This window comes from Lutra lutra, chromosome 9 (assembly GCF_902655055.1).
Source record: "Lutra lutra chromosome 9, mLutLut1.2, whole genome shotgun sequence".
NCBI classification, from domain to species: Eukaryota; Metazoa; Chordata; class Mammalia; order Carnivora; family Mustelidae; genus Lutra; species Lutra lutra.
In genome coordinates, this window is record NC_062286.1 from 92,611,222 (window position 1) to 92,632,746 (window position 21,525).

Below are 21,525 nucleotides of genomic sequence, written 5' to 3' on the forward strand. Positions count from 1 at the left end.
TGTTTCTTAATGGAAAGACCCAAGGGAGTCTTGATCTCTGGCTCAGTATAACCTGAAATGACCGTGTTTCTTAATGGAAAGACCCGAGGGAGTCTTGATCTCTGGCTCAGTATAACCTGGAAAGACCTGGTTTTTATAAACCGTTGTTGCTAGCTGATGGAATCCCTGATGGAGATTGTATTCTGGAAGTTGCTTGTTGGTGCCAGGTTTACACAGAATGAAGAAACATGACTGAATGTGTGCTAAGGCCACCAGGTCTTGTATATGAACTTGTCGTGATTGGTAATGTCATCATCTTTTCCATTCAGGGGTGTCACACATGTGCTTGACCCTGGGTCAGTGCAAGTTATTGAGTGGCTGGGCAGAGATAATTTCTTTCTGCCTGGCTCTGTTATTTTTCCGCACTTTTTGGTAAATGACAATTAGAGATACACAGCTTTCCCTAAAGATACCAAACAGGTCATTACAAGGTATTATCTACAACATATGTGTTATAATAGTTCTATTACAGTGTTGGACAGAAGAAATTTATTTGCTTTTTGGGGGGCATTTTGGTGTTGGTGAAAATACTATTTAATATATTGTGTGGGTCTTGAAAATACTTCAGTTTTAAAGAGTAAGACAGGTTTGGAGAACATTATAATTTGGTGTTGTGTTTGCTGAGTTGTTCTTTCCTTTGTTATAGGAATTAGGCTTTGAAAAATGGCTGAAAAAAAGATCTCTCCAAAACACTCTAGCAGCTATTTTTTTTTTTCCTTTTATTCCTTCCCCCTCCCACCCTACTCCCCCTCTCTGGTAACAGCAAGTCTGATTTCTCTTCCAATGCATCAGTCAGTTTCTTTCTTTCTTTCTTTCTTTCTTTCTTTCTTTCTTTCTTTCTTTCTTTCTTTTTTTCTACTCCATGTACAGGTGAGATCATTGAGTACATATTTGTCTTTCTCTATCTGACTTATTTAGCATAAAGCCTTCAAGATCCATCCATGTTGTTGTGCATAGTTTTTTTGGCTATGAAATTTAATGTACTCATTGTAAACATTGGAATGGTACAAATGAGCAAAAAAATTCGAAGTATGAGAAAGCTCTTCAAATTCTGCAATCTCCTAATGTCCATTGTTCCAGTTTTGGTAAGCATGTTTTCTATGCTTGCCCTTGCTTATCTGCATCCTCTTCTCTCTCTGTCTCTCCCCCTGTTTGTCCGTGTCTATCTTGGGTGCGTAGCACACAGAAACACAGTTTTACCTAATGGTCATTAGGTATAGTCTAACCCTAGACTTTTGACTTAACATTTCTTGGCCATTTTTCCACATCAGTAAGTGAGGACTTACATAATACTTAAATGGCTTTCTTATGTTCCGCTAGACTCCTATAACAAATGATCTGCCACCCATTCCTCAGGTTGTGGGTTTCTGGCTTTCCCATACTGCTAGCAGATTGAGGCCTGGGAGTGAGAAGAGGCTGCCTGGTGACCAGAGGCCTTTGGCTTTTTGTGTAAGGAATACAGTGGGCTATGTTTGTAGCTGCTGGCAAGGGTTGGAGGACATTGTGATGGATTTGTATTTAAAAGGAAAAGTTGACACAGATTTCCCCAGAAATCATCTGAACAAGCGGGAGAAAACAATCCTGCTGAAACAGTAAAATAATTCCAAGACATATGGTTTACCCAACAGACAATACTGTAGATGCTGTCGCTGATAGGAAAACTGACTGCTCCTTACTCTTTTAAACACACAGTGGTATATAATTAACAATATTCAATCGCTTCTGTTCTTTCCTGAATATATAAAAATTAAAATACCAATTAAAAAACTAATATATCTTCTCTTTAAATGTTTCTTACAGATACAATTTCAATATTTTCATTCGATAGTGGTGTAGCTTAGGAGATTTTTTTTTATTCACGAGTCAAACAACACTCCACGCCAAGAGAACGGATAGTCTATAGGCTCGTATTGCAAACAAAGACTTCAGGAATGGAGCAATGGGCATTTCTAAAATACAAAATGGATAAAATTCTGAGAGGATACATGCAATAAAGCTCTATGGAGCAGCTGGCCACAGAACTAGAGAAGCCTTTGGGGAAGGCCATTTCAGCCTTTGCTGAGGTACTTTGGGGAAAGAGCACCTTTGTAACCTGTCCAGGAGGAAGGTCATTCCATGTGCAAGCTGATTTTGGTGTTCTAAATAAACCAACATCTGGGTCGGTCCACTTTTAGATTTAGCAACTCTTTAGTTCTGTGACTTCTACCAGATCTTTATTATTAAAAAAAAATCATGTTTTGGGGGCACCTGGGTGGCTCAGTTGGTTAAGCATCTGATTTCAGCTCAGATCATGATCTCAGAGTCCTGGGATTCAGCCCTGTGTCAGGCTCCCTGCTCAGCAGGGAGTCTTCTTCCCCTCTCCCTCTCCTTCTTCCCCTCCCCCACTCCTATTCTCTGTTTCTCTGTCTCTTTCCCTGTCTCTCTCATATTTTCTCTCTCTCTCAAATTAATCAATAAAATCTTAAAAAAAATCATTTTCCAGTTATGGTTATAACTGGTTATATGGTTATATGGTTATAACAATCACTTCCTGTTAATATTGATATGGCAGAGCAGTGTGGGAGCCTGACTGCTTGGGTTCGAGTCTAACCTAACCTCTCTGACCTTCCACTCACCATAAGGATGGTACCTGGTTCCTGTGGCTACTAGAGGTTTAATTAAGTTAATATAATCAAAGCTCTTTTGTAAGCCATTACTATAATTATTAATAATTATTTGACATAAGTAAGATGGCTCTCTCTGCCCTTATCATCACTATTCTACTTCCTTAGTTGCTGGAGATGGGTGCAGGTAGAGGTTACCAGATAGCTCCTGCTTTATCTGTTGTTTTATTTCTATCAGTGACTCACCGATGAGTGGTTTTGGCTATAATATAGGCTAGCCCCAATTCAGATCAAGAGAAGTAGAGGCAATTTTGCACTGACTTAAAAGTGTGATGAAACTTGATCCTACTGAAGGTATAGATATATTAAAATGTATATGAAGCACATTTGACTTAAACATTGTATATCATTGGTGTATATTTATGTTGTGTGTTATTATTGGTACTCCCTATTAGTTAAAAAGAACATGTTAGGATCCTATATTTGAGAAATGTATGTCAAAATATTTAAATAAAACAGCTCTACTTTTTAAAACTTTAATACTAGGCAATTGGGTTCCATCTTTATATAGAATTACTTTTACATGTGGATTGCTAGGTCTGGATTACAAAGGGTTAATATCTTTCTGACTTGTAAGAATTTTATTTTCTACATCTTGTTTACCTTCTAAATATAAAGATATGAAAATAATCCGTTTTCTTAGGATGGCTATCTTTTACAACTTCTTCAGTCATAACTGATAATTGTTTCCTGTTCAACTGTCAGGTTCTATTTCGGTGTTTACAAGGATATTTTTGAATGCATGTAACAGAAAACTGAAATGCAAATGGTAAGGATTTTTTTTCCTCCTATAAAAGCAGCCCCAAGCTAGGATGAGCCCTGAGACAGCTAATTCATTCAGCAGTTCTGTGATGGTAACAACTCAGACCTGCTCTGCCTCCCTGTCTTGCCATCCTTAGTGTCCTCAGTGTGGCAGTCTTGTCTTCAAGGTGGCAAAATGCCTGCAGCCCTTACAAGCACTGCACCCAGATAGAACAACATCCAGAGGCAGAAACAGAAGAAATTCTTCTTCTTTGTGTCTCTTTAAAAACAATGAATCTTTTCCAGACATCTCCATCATAATTCTTCCCATTTCTTATTGAAGTGTTAGGTCACAGGCTTGAGCCTAAACCTATCACTGGCAAGCGGTGTGTTGGCACTGTAATTGGCTCAGCAGCATCAGGTCTTCCCTCCTAGCGCCAGGGACAGGCCAGCCTCCCGAAAGGACATGACTCTGTGCAGATAGGGGCTCTGTTAGGAAGAGGAAAGGTCTGACTGTGGGAATGGATGGGGTGGGGGGCTGGAGGAAACCAACACTGTCTCTCTAGGCCACTGTTACTTTTTAGTTTAAATGGTGTGGAGAATATCTATGGAAGTAAATTATCAATCATGATAACATTTTGGATATGTGTATATTTTTAGGGAAGAATTTAAAACTTTGCACTCTAACTGGTATATACAACAGGCTATAATGGATGCAAGAAACAAAGCTATCGGCAAAGCTAAAAGAGGAGTTTGGTTCACTTTTTGCAAGGAGGAATATATATATAGTTTAGGCCCCGGTATGCTTCAGAATCATTATGCCAGGGTTCTAGGGGCCTTTTCCTTCTCTTGAGCCAGCCTGGTTGTGCTTGGGCATACAGGTACATGTGTATCTGCTGTTGGCCCTGGAGAGGACTGTAAGTTGGATGAACAGTGTGGATGGGGGTCGCTGGAATGGTGGGACAAAAGCCTGATTGGCTTGGATGCTTGATTGGGTGGGTGGATTTAAAGTGTTTGTTTTTTTCTATTATATATCACAAGTTACATATTTATGAAGCTTATTCTTTCACATATGCATTTGATATTTAAAACAATATTTTAAATGCTTTTTAATGTCTAGCACATGGCCTGTGTGCACATAACTGCATTGAATTGATTCAAGACCAAAATTGAGACTGGGGTTCTCTTGAGTAAATATAGAAAGGGGAAAGGAAGGGCATTGGGGGTAATGTGCAAGGGCTGATTAAAAAGGTGGGCTGTGGAAACCAAATAGGAGAAAAAAAGAAGGGAAGACTTGAGCCTATATAGTTAGTGACCAGATGGTGGGGTCTTTGGGTTCAAGGACCTGGTAGGGTTGAAGAGTTGCTCGAATTAGCTTTCTAGAAGGGTGAGCAGGGACAAGGGGAAATGGTAGGTGACAGGACCCCCAGACGTGGGGAGGTGAAAAGCAGTGCCTGGGTCTAGGCTGTGGTTTGGGCATGCCTGCATGGTGGGATAGGGGGTGGAGGACAGCCTCCTTGCAGTGTGGAAGTCAGGCATGACCTTTGGAAATGCTGACATCAGTGCTAGTTACAAGAGAGAGTGAGCCAGGCCCTGAAATCTTCTGAGAGTATGCCGGGATGAGCGAAAGACTGTGTGCTACTCCAGTGGGTGGGCTAGTTGGCATGCAGACTGGTTGTGTGACTAGCAAAGAAGTGTTGGTGTGCGTGAGGGGAAGCACTGCCATGGTCTGGATATTGCAGTGTGAAGCAGGGAGGATGCCGACCTCATCTTAGGCCCGGCAGTATGTAGCGTAGGAGTAATGAAAGACTTACCTGGCATTCTACAGGGAAGCAGTCCCCTCAAGGGACTTCATGTTTTAGGTGGAGCCAGAAGAGATGTGGTGCAGGAGAGGGGATTTGGTGAGCTTTATTGGATCTAGGGCGTGGACAGGTTGTGGTTAGGAAGCTGGGGTGAGATTAAGTGATGCCCAGAGCCATATGGAAGTGACAGTCAGAAATGTTGGTCATGTGGGAAGCTTGGATTTCTAGGAACATGGATGGAAACCAGTGGAAGACCAGAGGAGACATCCCTGCTGTGTGCCTAGTCTAATGGTTGTCTATTTATTGATTCTGGTGTCAGGCATCTTGTGGGGAGGTGAGGAATAGGGGCTGGGTTTCGGGCAGGAGAAAGGAGAACATCTCCTTATGTTGCCGTGGGGTGTGGTAAGGATTATCTTCAGTCCGTTATTGCTTAACTTCTGGATGACTCCAGGAATAATTCCATGTCAAATATGTCCAGTGATGTGAATACCTAAAAGTGGATGTGGATGGAAAATATGGCACTTGAGAGAGTTTTTCTGAAATTGGAAGTCTCCATGGCATCAGAAAAAGTGTGCTTGCAGACTTTTCTTTTTGAAAAGTCTGGACTCTTTTCTGTTCCAGACTCTTCTGGACTTTTCTCTTTGAGTTCTTAATGCTTTCTAGAACTTACTAGAAATAATTTTGCATGGTGGCATATTAGGTGGTGTGTCATGCCAGGTGTCCTTCCCTGCAAGCTGACTTTAGGAGATGACTAGTCCTGACTCCTGATTCACCCTTTTCCACCAGCCTTCTGCCACCATGTCCTTGACCACATATCCCCTTTCACAGCACTGATGGACTGAGCTGAACCTTTCATCTGCTAGGTAGTTAGTATTTCATCCACACTAGGATTTTGTATTTGCATATAATCTGTATAAGGGACATTTTTAGGTCTGTAAAGAGGTGCATTTTTCAAATGTATATTTCTCTTTCATAATAATGATGATGATAAAAGTGTTGATTTAGCATTGAAGCACAATCAGCATACCTGCTGTCTTATGACCTGATTACTCGCTGAGTCTCAAAAGGGCTTCCCTATGTGGATTTCACCTCCTTACCAGGTATGAAGCTCCAAGTCATTCATCTGCCCTTGGCACAGTATACTGCACACACAGGAAGTTCTAAAATGTACTGGCCAGTGTCAGGAAAAGGAGTCTTGCCTGCACCCTGATTAGCATGGATTATTGTTGACAGAAAGTTTGTATCAGTGGGCAGTGTCTGTTATTCAGATCCATTTTTTTTTTTTTTTCTGCTTTTCATTACTATGTTATCCTTGGGGTCATCTCTTTATGGGCTTGCTGACCTTCATGGCTGGTGAAGCTTCTTGGTGTGAGTTTCTTCTTCCCTGTCAACATTTCCACAGTAATGTTGAAAAACAGCTCCTCCCAAACCCCATGACTTACATAGGCCTTATGGCAACAAGTGTCTATTTTTCTTCCTCACCAGTCTCCATTGGTTGGGGTGGTTCTGTCTCTGGCTGCTGGTTGCTTGGGGTGGGCTCCACGATGGGTTGGGTCCAGCTCTGCTCCAGGAGTTTCCTTGTATCCCTTAGAGCAGAGACTGCCTGAGGTTCTCCAGCCATAACTGGGTCATATTTCTAAGGATGGCTGCCCCAAATCATTTGTGGGTATGTGTCATCCAAAGGTGTGGCTTCAGCTAAAGAAGAATTTGTGGCATTTTTACAAACTATTCCAAGAGGGAAAGAGGACAGGGACCAAGGCAGTTGTTAGAAGGTGAAATCACCAGAGTCATATTAGCTTTTAAGTAACAGTGCATCACTAATGACATTTATCCTTGTCAGTGTTTTCTGTCTTATGTCTGACCAGTTTATTTTCCTTGTTCTCACTGTTCTATTTATAAAATTCTGTTTTATTTAAGTTGTCAAGTTCACCTTGAACGTTTACTTCCCCCTTTTCTGTATAAGTCTGTAATCTTGAGCAACCTGCTTTCATGATTTCATGCCATTGTCTAGGGAATTTGTATAAGCTAGTAAATGATACCATCTTCATTTACACTTGGATGTGTAGGCAGGGCTGGGAAGGCTCTTAGTTCTCTGGTGTGGGGTGGGGTTGGCAGCAGGAGGGATGGAGGGATAGGAAGGACTGGGGGGTCATTTCCTACTAGGGAAGAACCACACTGAGCTCCTTCTTCCTTTTGAGGGTTTCCACTGGGGCTCCCGAGTGGGATAAGGATCTTTCCACTTCCTTTGGTGTTTCCTGGGGTGTGCTGAAGCAGGTTTTTGTGAGGCTCTGTTATGATCCTCTCAATTAAAAAAGAGTGGAAATAGTATGAAAAGGATTATATGTTAGGAAATGGAGGGATAATCCCATTGCTTTCATAGGTTGGTTTGTTGGTAGTGCTTATTGCTGTATTGGGATCAAGTGACATTTAATAAGGCCAGTCTCAAACATTACTGAATTGTACCTGTGAAAAGGAAGTTGGGAGTCTGCTGTGGCTGGACCAAGAAACAGGTGAGGCCCGGAGGACCTGAAGCAGTGTTAGATACAGTCCTTCATGGAGAAACCCACTGTGTGTTATTGTAATTGGTGTGTCAGGACCTGATAATACAGTTGAGTAGGTGTGAGTCAACAGGCAAGCTTCACACTCTGCAGTGGACAGATTTAGGAAACCTTTGCTTGAGAAGCACCAACATCCACTCATGAGAATACACTCCTCTCAGCACATGCAGATTTTCCAGATTAGGTTCCCCAGATTTCCATGGGGATTCTGCACCTGGGAGAGAGGGACTCTCCAGGGCAGTTGTGTAAACATTCTTCCCTCCCACTGTGTCCACCTCCATTCCTCACTCCTCACCTTCACCAGACCTGCTAAGTCCAAGACTGAAGGCTCTGGAATCCTGGCAAGCGGTCTGGACCCCACTATAAGACAAACAGATGGTAGATCATTTGCTTTTAATTGAGAAAGGGCTTCCATGTGATTAAATAGAGGGCATGGGTGAATATTCACAAATGTGACTACTTATTGATATCATTACTTACAAGGGAGAGGAAAGCAAGCAGACAAATTAATAAACACCTTTGAGTTTGCAAATGATCATCTGTTTCTCAGCAGATAGCACTATTAAAACCTTGGCTCAATGAAAATATTGTAATGCATTTGAAATCTCAAAGACGGACTTAATTTCTCACTTAGGGCAACTCATTAAACCCGATGGTCATGTAAATAGGTTCCCACCTGTAAATAGGTTAATGGTACTTCTGAATGTGGTATGAATTTCAATTACAGAGATTATTTTCAAAGAATTATTAAATAGTTATTATATACAGAGCCTTAAATTAGGAACTAACAAATTAAAAAGAGGAGTAAAAGCAAAGAGAAAGAGAGGTAGAGACTGAATCCTATCATTTATGTAAAAAATGCCTATTTTGAATAAAGAGAGGTTACAGCAATTGGTTGATAAAGATTATGAAGAATAGTAGCAAAATGACAAATCAGCCAAACCTTGAAGTGACATCACTAAAAGTTTGCCTCATGTTTTCATCCTATTTTAAAGTCTAACCTCATCATTATGTCAGATATGTTAAGGGGGAAAAAAAAAAGAAATTTGGGATGCCCGGGTGGCTCAACTGGGTAAGTGTCTGCCTTTGGCTCAGGTCACGATCCCAGAGTCCTGAGGTTGAGTCCTGCATCAGGGTCCTTGCTCTGAGCGGAGCCTGCTTCTTCCTCTGCCTGTTGCTCTCCTTGCTTGTGCTTGCTCTCTCTCTCTCTGACAAATAAACAAAGACAATCTTTAAAATGATTCTTATTCTAGTATAATTGCCATGTAGTGTTATATGAGTTTCAGGTGTTCAATATACTGATTCAACATTTCTGTACATTATTTAGTACTCCTCACAAGTGTACTCTTAATCCCCTTCACCTATTAATTATCCAATTGAATTCCTTTTTTCCTGTCATTTTGTTTAGACAATAGAGCCCTGTAGCCATTCACCTAGAGTGCTCATTCACCCACAGACCCATTTTTCTTTAAAGCAGCTTTTGTCTATTTGATAAGGGGTTTTCTTTGATGAAGTCCCAAAAGTTTATTTTGGTTTTTGTTTCCTTTGCCTTTGGAGACATATCTTGAAAGAAGAGATTACTGCCTATGTTCTCCTCTAGGATTCTGATGGATTCCTGTCTCACGTTGAGGCCTTTTATCCATTTTGAGTTTATCTTTGTGTACGGTGTAAGAGAATGGTCGAGTTTCATTCTTCTACATATAGCTGCCCAGTTTTCCCAGCACCATTTATTGAAGAGACTGTCTTTTTTCCACTGTATATTTTTTCCTGTTTTGTCGAAGTTTAACTGACCATAGAGTTGAGGGTCCATATCTGGGCTCTCTACTCTGTTTCACTGGTCTGTGTGTTTGTTTTTATGCCAGTACCATGCTGTCTTGGTGATCACAGCTTTGTAGTAAAGCTTGAAATCAGGAAACGTGATGCCCCCAGTTTTATTTTTGTTTTTCAACATTTCCTTAGCGATTTGGGGTCTCTTCTGGTTCCATACAAATTTTTGGATTATTTGCTGCAGCTCTTTGAAGAATACCGGTGGAATTTTGATTGGAATGGCATTAAAAGTATAGATTGCTCTAGGCAGTATAGACATTTTAACAATGTTTATTCTTCCGATCCAAGAGCATGGAATGGTCTTCCATCTTTTTGTGTCTTCTTCAATTTCTTTCATGAGTGTTCTGTAGTTCCTCGAGTACAGATCCTTTACCTCTTTGGTTAGGTTTATTCCCAGGTATCTTATGGTTCTTGGTGCTATAGTAAATGGAATCGATTCTCTAATTTCCCTTTCTGTATTTTCATTGTTAGTGTATAAGAAAGCCACTGATTTCTGTACATTGACTTTGTATCCTGCCACGTTACTGAATTGCTGTATGAGTTCTAGTAGTTTGGGGGTGTAGTCTTTTGGGTTTTCCATATAAAGATCATGTCATCTGCGAAGAGAGAGAGTTTGACTTCTTCATTGCCAATTTGGATACATTTTATTTCTCTTTGTTGTCTGATTGCTGTTGCTAGGACTTCTAATACTATGTTGAACAAGAGTGGTGAGAGTGGGCATCCTTGTTGTGTTCCTGATCTCAACGGGAAGGCTGCAAGCTTTTTCCCATTGAGGATGATATTTGCTGTGGGTTTTTCATAGATAGATTTGATGAAGTTCAGGAATGTTCCCTCTATCCCTATACTTTGAAGCGTTTTAATCAGGAATGGATGCTGGATTTTGTCAAATGAGCTCAGACAGACTGAGGTTAGCAGGTACAGCCTGACTTATATGACTGGGGGCTCTGGGAGGAGTCACTCCAATCATGACATTGTTTGTGAAAGATCTTTTGCTTCCTGGGGACTGAGATAATATCTTCCAGTGATCACAACTTTAAAATAAAGGTCAATGTGCCTGGAAGGAAGCTGACAAGTCCACTGCATCCAGGCACTCCATCACTGTGACCAGTAATGGAGCAAGGGGGTGACTTTCCAGGTGCAGTTGAGGCCAGACCCCACTTGCTGCCCCTGAACAGGGCCTATCCACCTGTCCTGATTCCTGGTACATATACTCAGAAGATCATTAAAAAGCTTTTTTAAAATCCACCAAATGTAAAATAGATCACTGCCACCTTTTTTATCTGTTAAAAGGCTGGGTGGAGGGGGGCCTGGGTGGCTCAGTGGGTTAAGCCTCTGCCTTCAGCTCAGGTCATGATCTCAGGGTCCCAGGATCGAGCCCCACATTGGGCTCTCAGCTTGGCGGGGAGCCTGCTTCCTCCTCTCTCTCTCTCTGCCTGCCTCTATGCCTACTTGTGAGCTCTCTCTGTCAAAGAAATAAATAAAATCTTAAAAAAAATTAAAAGCCTCGGTGGAAGAAGCAACCAGGCTTGGTAGATTGTCTCTGGGAGGAAGTAGAAGATACAGATCCCTGGAACTAGTATGCTGGCAAACCTGGATATAGGAATCCAAGATCTGTGCCTGTTTGGAATGATCTTGAGTTAGGATTGAGAAATAAGTGATGCAAAAGCTTATAGGGAAGCTTAGAGCACTATGTATGGAGACTGTTCCATGCCAACCCTATCCATTAGCAATTGGGTCAGCAGCTACAACAGAGATCCAAATTCTGTAGCTTCAGTATACTGGGTGGTAACTCTCTCATGGATAAGAATTCAAGATGTCAGCTCTCTAGAACTGGTATGACAGCTTCAAAGATCCGTGCTCCATCTATCTTTCTGATTCTCCACCCTCAAGGCTATCTGTTGGCAGTAGGAGCTTCCGCCATCTTGTCCATGTTATAGGTCTGATCCTGAGGAGAAGAAAAAAGGATGATAGGCCATGCCCATCCAGGTGAAGTAGCTCCCCTTAAAGCGTTTTCTTAAGGAAGTCCCAGGATTTCCAGTACAGCTCATAGACCACCCCTGGCTGCAAGGGAGGCTGGTACATGCTATTTTCTAACAGGGCATGGCTCCCTGGAAGAAAATCAGTGTTGTAAGACATGAATGAATAGTGGATATTGGATAGCTGTCCCAAGCTCACCAGCCTGAGGAGTGCAGACCATTTTCTTTAGCACTGGGAAGTTGTTGGGGGATTCTGAGGAGAGAGGAGAAGGGTTTGCTTCAAGAAGATGAAATGGCAGGAGGCTTGGAGAGCAAGTGGAGAGGTTGAGAGTAGAGGCAATGCTGTGTGGATTTGCATGGACTGGAATATGGATGAATACACTCTAACCATTCATAGTCACCTGGGAAACTGAGGCAACCAGATGGCACTGCTTTAAGAAATGCCCTTCCTGTAGCACTTGAACTAACAGGCTTGTCAGTTAACTGAATGTCTTTCAATAGAATATGAAGAACCACGTCAGCCATCATACGATTAGCAATTTTATCTTTTGATTATGCTCAGTGTCATTTCTTGTTTCAAACAAGTGAATTGCTTCCATAAAGCAACCTTAAAACAATTTCTCTTCTGTTCTTTGCACTCATTTTGACACTAGTAGAACAAATTATAATGGAATCCTATTGAAACCCTCTTCAATTTAAACTATGTACAAACAGACTTGGAAATTTTGTCATCCTTTGCACATCAGCAGCAGTTTCTGTGCCATTTGTAGCCACAATTGAATAGGCATTTAGATTGGTGAGAGGTTCATAAGGTTTGTAATTCAAAACACAAAGCCCAAATGCACCAGGTAAATGCAGCAGTCATTTAAGTAAAGGGTATGGGCTAATGCACACATGGTTGACAATAAGTCATAAATCCATTGTTGAGCTGAACTGACTTGTGAATACAGTTATTCTAATGCTTGCAGACTTCTTTCAAGGTTGATTATCTGGATTTGGAATATTGGGATTTCTGAGATGTTTCAGTGGTTTATGGAGACAAAGGGATGGAGTATTTGAAGTTGGAAGTATTCTATACATGGCCATGGCTTCTTGCCTTGGGTATCCACACTCCAGATATTTGAAATCATAGGGTTTATGTTTGAACTACAACAATTTTCTCTCATAAAGGGACACAAGTGGTGTGATGTAGTCACAGTTCCTCTTCATCAATACTGAAATTCCAAAGACTGGCACTGTTGCAAGGGATAGTTTGAAATGGCCAGGTTATAGGTCACAAAACTCTCTTTCAGGGACTTTCAGGGACTGACCTATGTGAAAAAAGGCATTTCCATGTTGGCAGTACAGAGGGGCGCAAAAAATAAATCAACCCACAGTACACCTCCTATCTGCCACTGACTCATCGCCTCACCATAGTAAGACTTACATGCTTTCAACCTTGTAAAGGCATATTACCTTTTGTGTTTTAAAACCTAGGTGTCTTGTGAAAGGACACAATTCCACTTCCAGATGCACATGTAGATGAAGGAAAGAATTCTGTTCATTACTGCACCCAGTCCCATCCATCCTGTGAGGAAGAGTCTTGATTTGAGATGGGCACTCTGGCCTCTTTCTTATTTGCTAAGTAAGATAAATAATATTTACCAATATTAGACATTTCTCTCTGACAGTGAGTTTCTGACACAATGTCTGTTTTCATTCAGGGAAACACAGGGATTTACAAATTCCAAAATCTCTGCAGATCAGTCAGTGATGTGGTAAACAGTTTCTCAGCTATGCAGATGGAGGCACCTTTCTAGTGCCAGCAGCTGAGGAGATGAGGATCTGGATGGCAGCACCTGCGCCAGGGGAATTATTGGAAATTATACCACTATAAACAAAAGATACTCATCCAAGCTCAGGACTGAGCTTGGATATCTAATATTTAAATATATAAATATCTAACATATTTAACCTGATTTGCCTGCAAAAACACTCATGTTATTAAAAGCAAAACCAGCAGAGGTCACGTGAATTTTCGGTGGCTAAATGCTGAGGTCTTCTCTGGCTTTGCTCTGCCTCTTACCCATCACATTCATGATCAATTCTATCGTAGGGCATCTCGTTCATAAGGAGTAGGGGCCCAAGTAATGGCATCCTTTAGCTTCCTATAATCCAACAATCTCTCCATTAAGCCATTGCAAATTATCATACCACCTGAGTGATATTGAGGTGCTTGCCATATTAAGGTAGTTCTCTATAAATCCTCTGATCCCCCTTCCAACCAGAGGGCTGCCCCTAGGCCCTGCCTATATGGAAGTTTTGAATCAGTCGCTGCTGAGAGGATTAAGTTTATCCTAAACTGACAGAAGAAGCTTCCTTTTACATCACTACAAAACTGGTGAATGAAGCTACCCAAGGACCAGGAAGCAGCCAGACATCTGGGCAGCAGTGAGTCTGCTTATCTTGGGAAACCCAAAGAGAGCCAGCCAGCTCTGAGAGTTTTATGATGGCAAGTGTAAGAGCTATTTTGTGGAGTGTAAATGAGGACACTGCCTGATCCTGAGAAGGCACCTAGAGTAAAGGTTTGCTTCCTGCCAGGGGTGGGCAGGAAGTTGGGCAATGACTCGGTCCAGCCACAGAGGCCTCCTGCCTTAGCTTCCAGAGGGAGGGCCAAATGTGGTTAATGTGGGGACATGGAATGGCTTCTTTCCCAACCCTGCCTTCGGTCAGTGGCAGCAGAGGAAACTGCCATCTTACCTGCAGTGCACTCTGTGGAGAACAATTGGAATAAAGAACCCAGGGAGAAACTGAAACAAATATGGTGGTATCTGATCATTTGGTAAATCCTAACTGGACATTGATCTGACCCACCCATCATACGAGGCATGGAGGATACAGCTATGATTGGAAACAGTTCCTGACTCTAGGGGGCTTCTATGGGGCCAGAGAAGAGAGGCAGCTGAACAGTGTGGCCAATCAAGATGAGCAAATGTTGGGTGGGAACTTTTAGTGGGATCCCTGAAGAAGATATCATATGCCACATCTTCTCAGCTCACCTTGTGCTCACCTGCAGCTGGTGGGCAGTTTCTGTGCACCCTGACAGCTTCCTACCTACCTCCAGTACCTGTTTGCCTCTCCCTTTTTCTCCTCCTGGGGGGTGGAAGACACTGCCCCTCGTGCAGCATCCAGCCAGTGGGTGGATAGGTTCCCTGGCTTCCTCCCTGCTTAGTGGGGCAATTCTGAGGCATGCTCCGTATAGTCTCCTAGAGGTTCTTTTTTTTTTTTAAAGATTTTATTTATTTGTTTGACAGAGAGAGATCACAAGCAGGCAGAGAGGCAGGCAGAGAGACAGGAGGAAGCAGGCTCCCTGCTGAGCAGAGAGCCCGATGCGGGACTTGATCCCAGGACTCCGAGATCATGACCTGAGCCGAAGGCAGTGGCTTAACCCACTGAGCCACCCAGGCGCCCCTCCTAGAGGTTCTTAACAGGAGGGAGTCCCAGCTGCCCACAGCAGTATCTCACTCCTTGACAAGTCCTGTATTGATGTTCCTGCCTTACTTCCCCAGCAAATCCTGGGCCACCTCCAAGTTAGCCACCTGGCTCAAATCCTTTCCTCAGGCTCTGCCTTTAAGGGTTGACCTGCCTCAGGCTAAGGATCTGAAACAGAACATGGCACATGACACTTTATTGACACTCTTGAGTCAGTTGGAAGATGGGCACTCACACGCTAAATGGGTGGCCAGCACCAAGGTGTCCTTGTGACCAATGAGTGTGGCCCAACTTGGATGTTTCCCCACCTGCTCCCTTGATGAAGCAACTTTGGGAAGGTCATAGTTTGACTAGTTTTACCCAGCAGTCCCACTGGGTATCACTAGGGTGATAGTAGAGACTTATCGACTGGAGACACTGGATTGTTTGTACATCTAAAATGCTTAAGGCAGCCTATCTTTTCCCTGCTGCTCATGGGATGGTGCCTTTCAAGTCATGCCTGTTGGGTTCCTTGACATCCACCCCAATATCTAGGCCTCAGAAAACATGTCTCCTCACTTCCCCGACACACGAAGCACAGAGACACAGTCTTTTAGGCACTCTGTAGGGCCAAATGTGTTTCAGAATTTATATAGTTCAGACGTTGGAAGTATAAAACCATACATCTATCAAATATGACCTATCTATCACCCTTGGAAGGGTCTGAGGCCATACCTCCTAAGACAGCAGTTTAAAGTTCCTGTACTTTAACCTTAAATACAAGTTTTCCCCAACATGATAAAAAAACTTTTGGTTCTTGGACAATATCAGATTTCCAATTGCAGGCACAGGATTATGGAGCTCTTCAAAGTTCCACCCACCCAAATCCTATCAAGGCCCACTGCCTGCCCTTCCTCTGACTTCTGAAGGACTCATGGCACTCAGACTATAACAAAGTACAGCACATGCTACTGCTCTGTCTCACATTGTTCTCATTGTTTTTCATGTCTTCATTTCAATTCTAAATAATCATGAAGGCAGAGATCATGTTTTGTGCAGCATGCTGCATCTGGTAGGACTCTCTTGGTTGTAGGAAAATGGATTCATTTTAACTTTTCAAAAACAGAAGTAGAGTTGATACACACTTTACATTAGTTTCAGGTGTATAACATACTGGACAATTCTATACATGATGCTTACAAGTGTAGCTACCATCTGTCACCATACAATGCTATCAAAATACCACTGACTATATTCCCTATGCTGTACTTTTAATCCCTGTGACTTATTCGTCCCATCACTGGAAGCTATACCTTCCACTCACCTTCACTCATTTTGCCTGTCCCCAAACACCCTCCTATCTGGCAGCCCCTAGTTTCAATTCATGGGTATTTTTTTTTCCTGTATTTTTTGCTTGTTTTATTTTTTTTAGATTCTACATAAAAGTGAAATGGTATTTGATGTGTAAAAACAGAATTTTTGGTTTCGTAACTGAAAAAGTGTAGGAACAGCCTGTGATTCAGGTCCAGCTGGGTCCAGGGGCTCTATTAGTCCATCAGGATTCAGTCCTTTCTGTCTCTCTGGCCACTACATCTTTCTTGGTATCATTCTTGGCCAGGCTTTCTGTACATGGCTGCCTCAGAGCCAGGAGGTTTATAACGGCTAGCTGAGCCATTGCCAGGGAGAGACAGCTTCTCTGTCCTCATGCTTCCACAAAAACTCTCATCAGTCCCTCCTATTGGCCAGCTTGGTCCTAAACCAATCTCCATAGCCAGGAGTGGTGGTGTTCTTGACCAAACATTGATCCCTGTTAACTTAGGGAACAAGAGCTTTCAGACACTGTTGGTAGAATGCAAAATGGTATAGTCCCCAGGGAGGTCAATTACGTATGCATTTATCCGTTGACCCAGAAAGCCACCAGTGGGAAACTGAACCACCCATGCAGTGGCAAACAAATGGAATATGTGTGCACAGGGCTATTCATCATGGAGCTACTTACAATAACAAACGATGAAAAATCATCAGATACCATGAACAGAGACTGATTTAATGAACTAAGGCACCTCCATACTTGGGGCTGCTGGCAGAAATGAAGAATATTAGGATGGTTAATTTTATGTGTCAACTTGATTGGGTTCTGGGGTGCCCTGATATTTTGGTCAAACATTGTTCTGGCTGTGTCTGTGGAGGGTATTTCTGAATGAGATTAACAAGCTGGTGAACAGTGAAGCAGATTGTCCTCTCCAGTGTGGGTGGGTCACATGTCAAACAGTGTAAGTAAATATTTATTGGGGCTTTGTGTTTGCTGAGCCCCCTAATATTGGTCACACAGATACTTTGAACACTACTTCCTGAAATAAATGAATGTGTTCATCAATTAACCTGTGTGTGAATGTCGATACTGCTGAGGCTGCTGGAACCTCAGAAGTTATTCAGATTGGTATCCATCTATACAATAGATTGAAAATATGGCTGGTGATAGGCAGGAGAGTGGATAAGAGCCCAAATGGTGGTCCAACACAGCTTGTGAGATGGTGAAAATCTGAAAGGCAGAATAATATGCAGGTCCAGAAACGTTTAGTCAGAGTCTTAGAGAGACTCTGTGGATTGGAAGCAGAGATTTGTCACAGCCCTTGTTCATTTTGTGGACACAGTAGGTTAGAAGCCACATTGTGCAAGTTTTGACACAATATCTGCTGAGAAATTAGGGCATTGTAGACTCTTCTTACTGTTAAGCTTGCTTGCATTCAACTTCAATTCCTTCATAGACTCTCAAATTATGAGACTGCAGGGATTTCTCTAATGTTCTGCAGTCATCCATCATCCCATGTAACAAAGCATTTCCTGATAAATCACTAAAAATATCTGCTGTTTCATGAAAAGCAGATTTCTGTTTGGTGATGCATGCTTGAGATGATGGAGTACTGGCTTTTGATGGGCATTCCATCCTACTGATCCACAGCAAATCCATGACAGGTACAGCCAATGCACTACTGGCACACCAGGACCCCTTACATGCAGAAATTCAGCCCCCTTGGTTTCTCCCCAAAGTGGCTTTAGATGATTCTGCTGTGAAGGAAAACAGGTCAACTTATTACTGGTATTGTTTGAGTCTTTTGCACTTTGTGATTACCCACCAGGTCCTTGAACATGGCAGATGTTGCCTACTTGTTGTGGACTTAAAATAGTTCAATGGGAACCTAGCTGGCCAGACTAGTCCCAGCCTCCAGGGCCAGCAACTCCTTTGCAACAAAGCCTTGAGGGAGAATCCTCAGAGTCAAAGCCCTGATTAAGGAAGAAAGAAGCTCATGTACCTCTCACCAGATGATTCTCAGCCTCAGCAAAGATTCCATTCTTTGTCCCTTGGATGAGATAATACCGAGGCACATTCCCAGTGGCACAGTGCTCCAGTTTCCCACAGTGGTTGCCTCTTTATTAACACAGACACTGTATTGGCTGCCCCTCTACCTTCATTTCCACCTCCACTTCTCTACTTCCTGGAATAAGCTACTTAGACTCAAATGTTTTTCTCAGGGTCTGTCTCTCTGAGAATCCAAACAAGACAGTCCTAGAGGTCTACAAACCCTCTGAGCCCAGCAGCTCATAAGAGGGATCCCACAGCCTGCCGGAAGCCATGTTAGTATGACAATGCAGTGAACTGGAAGCATATGGACATAAACAGCAGGTTAACAGTAATATGGGGGCTGAATTCTGCTGAACCCCTTGCAAATAGACTGAGACTCCATATGACTGCAGGCATGTAAGAGAGCTCTAGTTCAGAGTTTTCAAGGACACTCTCAGAAACCAGTCTCCATTTTCAGTGCAATGGTATTCCTCCTTCCATTGTATCGCCAGGTCACAGCTCTTTTTCCTCCTGAGCCCATTTGTTCCTTGGTGCCTTTATCCCAAATCTATACCCAGCCAGCCTCACCCCTCCAGAATCGTCATGAGCCAAGTATCAGGCCCCATTTTTCTGCTACACCCTTAGGCTGTACTGATGCCTCTCTATAATCTCCCTGTTCATAAAGGACTCAGAGGGTTCAGGTTAAAACTTGTGTGAGCACTTGTAAAATCCTTTGGGAAATCAGTGTAGTTTGCAGCAGTACCTCATGCCACTCCCCTCACAAGCTCCTCCAGCCCATTCATGTGGATTTCCAAGTAACCCTGTGTACCACACACAGGGTGGCCACTAGCGCCTGCCTCTGCCCACATGTCAGGGCTGACTCAGGAACTCAGGCTCCCACCGTACCCATTTTCAGCTTCAGCCATCCCTCTTAAAAGGAGTTTGTGCTCTGCACACATCACAGAGATCCAGGAGGGCACAAGAAAGAGAAGCCACTGGCCTAATGAAACCCATACACTATTGACGCCTTCCATCCTGACTCAACCTACTGAGGAAGAGAACATGAGGAGACTCCTGCAGGTGTGGACAAAGCCTTGTCCTTGCTGTTCATTTTCCTGGCATTCAAAATGCCTCTTTGTTGCTGTCAAACTGGTGCTGATAAATCACTATTTTGTGCTGAAAACGGTGAACATTTTTGGATTGGACCGCTGACACCTTGTTTCTCCATGTGGTCCATGAACAAGTGGCTTTGGCATACAGAAAACCTAGGAATACAGATGTTGTGAAAAGAAGGGCCATATGTACCCTGAGGTTCATAGTAACAATGTCCACAATAGCCAAACTGTGGAAAGAGCCAAGATGCCCTTCAACAGAGAATGGATAAAGCAGCTTTGGTCCATATATACAATGGAATATTACTCAGCCATCAGAAAGAATGAATACCTAACTTTTGCATCAACATGGATGGGACTGGAGGAAATGGTGCTGAGTGAAAGAAGTCAAGCAGAGAAAGTCAATTAGCATATGGTTTCACTCGTGGAACCTAAGGATTAACATGGAGGACATTGGAGGAAGAAAGGGAACAGTGAATTGGGGGAAATCTGAGTGCGAGATGAACCAAGAGAGACTGTGGACTCTCAGAAACAAGCTGAGGGTTTTGGAGCGGAGATGTGTGAGCCTGGTGGGGGTTATTAAGGAGGGCACATATTGCATGGAGCACTTGTTGTTGTACATAAACAATCTTGGAACACTGCAACAAAAACTAATGATACATTTAATGGTGACTATCATAACACAATAATGAAAAAATCAAGGGATATGTTCAAGAAATCTGTGCACCCACCTCCATGTTCAAAGACAATTATTTCTCCTCCTCCTCCTCCTCCTCCTCCTCCTCCTCCTCCTCCTCCTCCTTCTTCTTCTTCTTCTTCTTCTTCTTCTTCATCAAGCATTAATTACAACAGGCAAGACACTGTAAACAACCATGCCCATTAGTGTTGACTGGGTAAAGAGGAGTTTAAATCTATATTAGGATATTATTCATTCATAAGGAAAGGAAATCATGGCAAATGTGATGAAACCTGGACTTTTAAGCCACATGAAAGTAACTGAGAGAGAGGAAGGCCAAAACTAAGTGTATGCAGGGATAGAGATATAGAAAGATACTACAAAAAAGATATATTTTTCCCTTCTATGTGGAATCTGAAACCAAGAAGAGAAAAGGAGAAAAATGAACTCAGCAAAAGCCTTCAGATTGAAGGAACCAGAAGCAGAGGGCAGAGGGTGGGGCAGGGATTGAGTGAATTGTGGAGAGCTACAAACTTACAGTTGTAAGAGAAAGATATAAGAGGGATGTCATGTACAACCTTATGACTACAGTTCATACTGCTCTATGGCGTATTTAAGAGGTGTTAAGAAAGCCAATTTGGAGAGTTCTCACGACCCAAAGAAGAACCTTTCCTTTCTTTGCTCTTTCCTTTCTCTTTGTATCTCTAAGAGATGATGGCGGTTAACTCAACTTATGCTGGTCATCCTTTTAGAGCCTAGGAAAATGAAATCATTGTGTTGTGTAGCTGAGATGGTGCTCAATGTCAATTCCTTCAATACAACTGGGGCCAAAGATATTTTACCATTCATAATGAGCCTCAGGAAAGTTGACTTGGCAAAGGAATGACACGTAAACCAAACTGAAAACAGCATAACCTAAAGTCGGTAGATTATGATAGGCATAGTAACATCCACGCCACGTGCATCAACACTGGGTTCTGAGTTGAAAAATCAATGAATGAAAATTCAAGTAGATGAAGTAGAATGTTCAATTTGGGTTTTGTTTCAAAACATGATCAAGGAATAAAATGTCTCAAGACATTAACTCTGAAAATTACCTTCTTGCATAAAGTTGTCCTGTTTGGGGCAATTCTGATTTTAAACCTTGAAAAAGGCACAGAAGGACATTTTGTTTGCTCCATGTTGTCTCAAGGAAAATGGCTGAAGTCAAATGGCTGAGATAGGACCTACCTGGAAGGGTATAAATGGCCAGATGAAATGGTCCTGTGTTCATTTCTCCATCTTAGCAAATTACACTTTCCAGTGTAATTTATTGTTAGGTCATGAAGTCCATGAAGT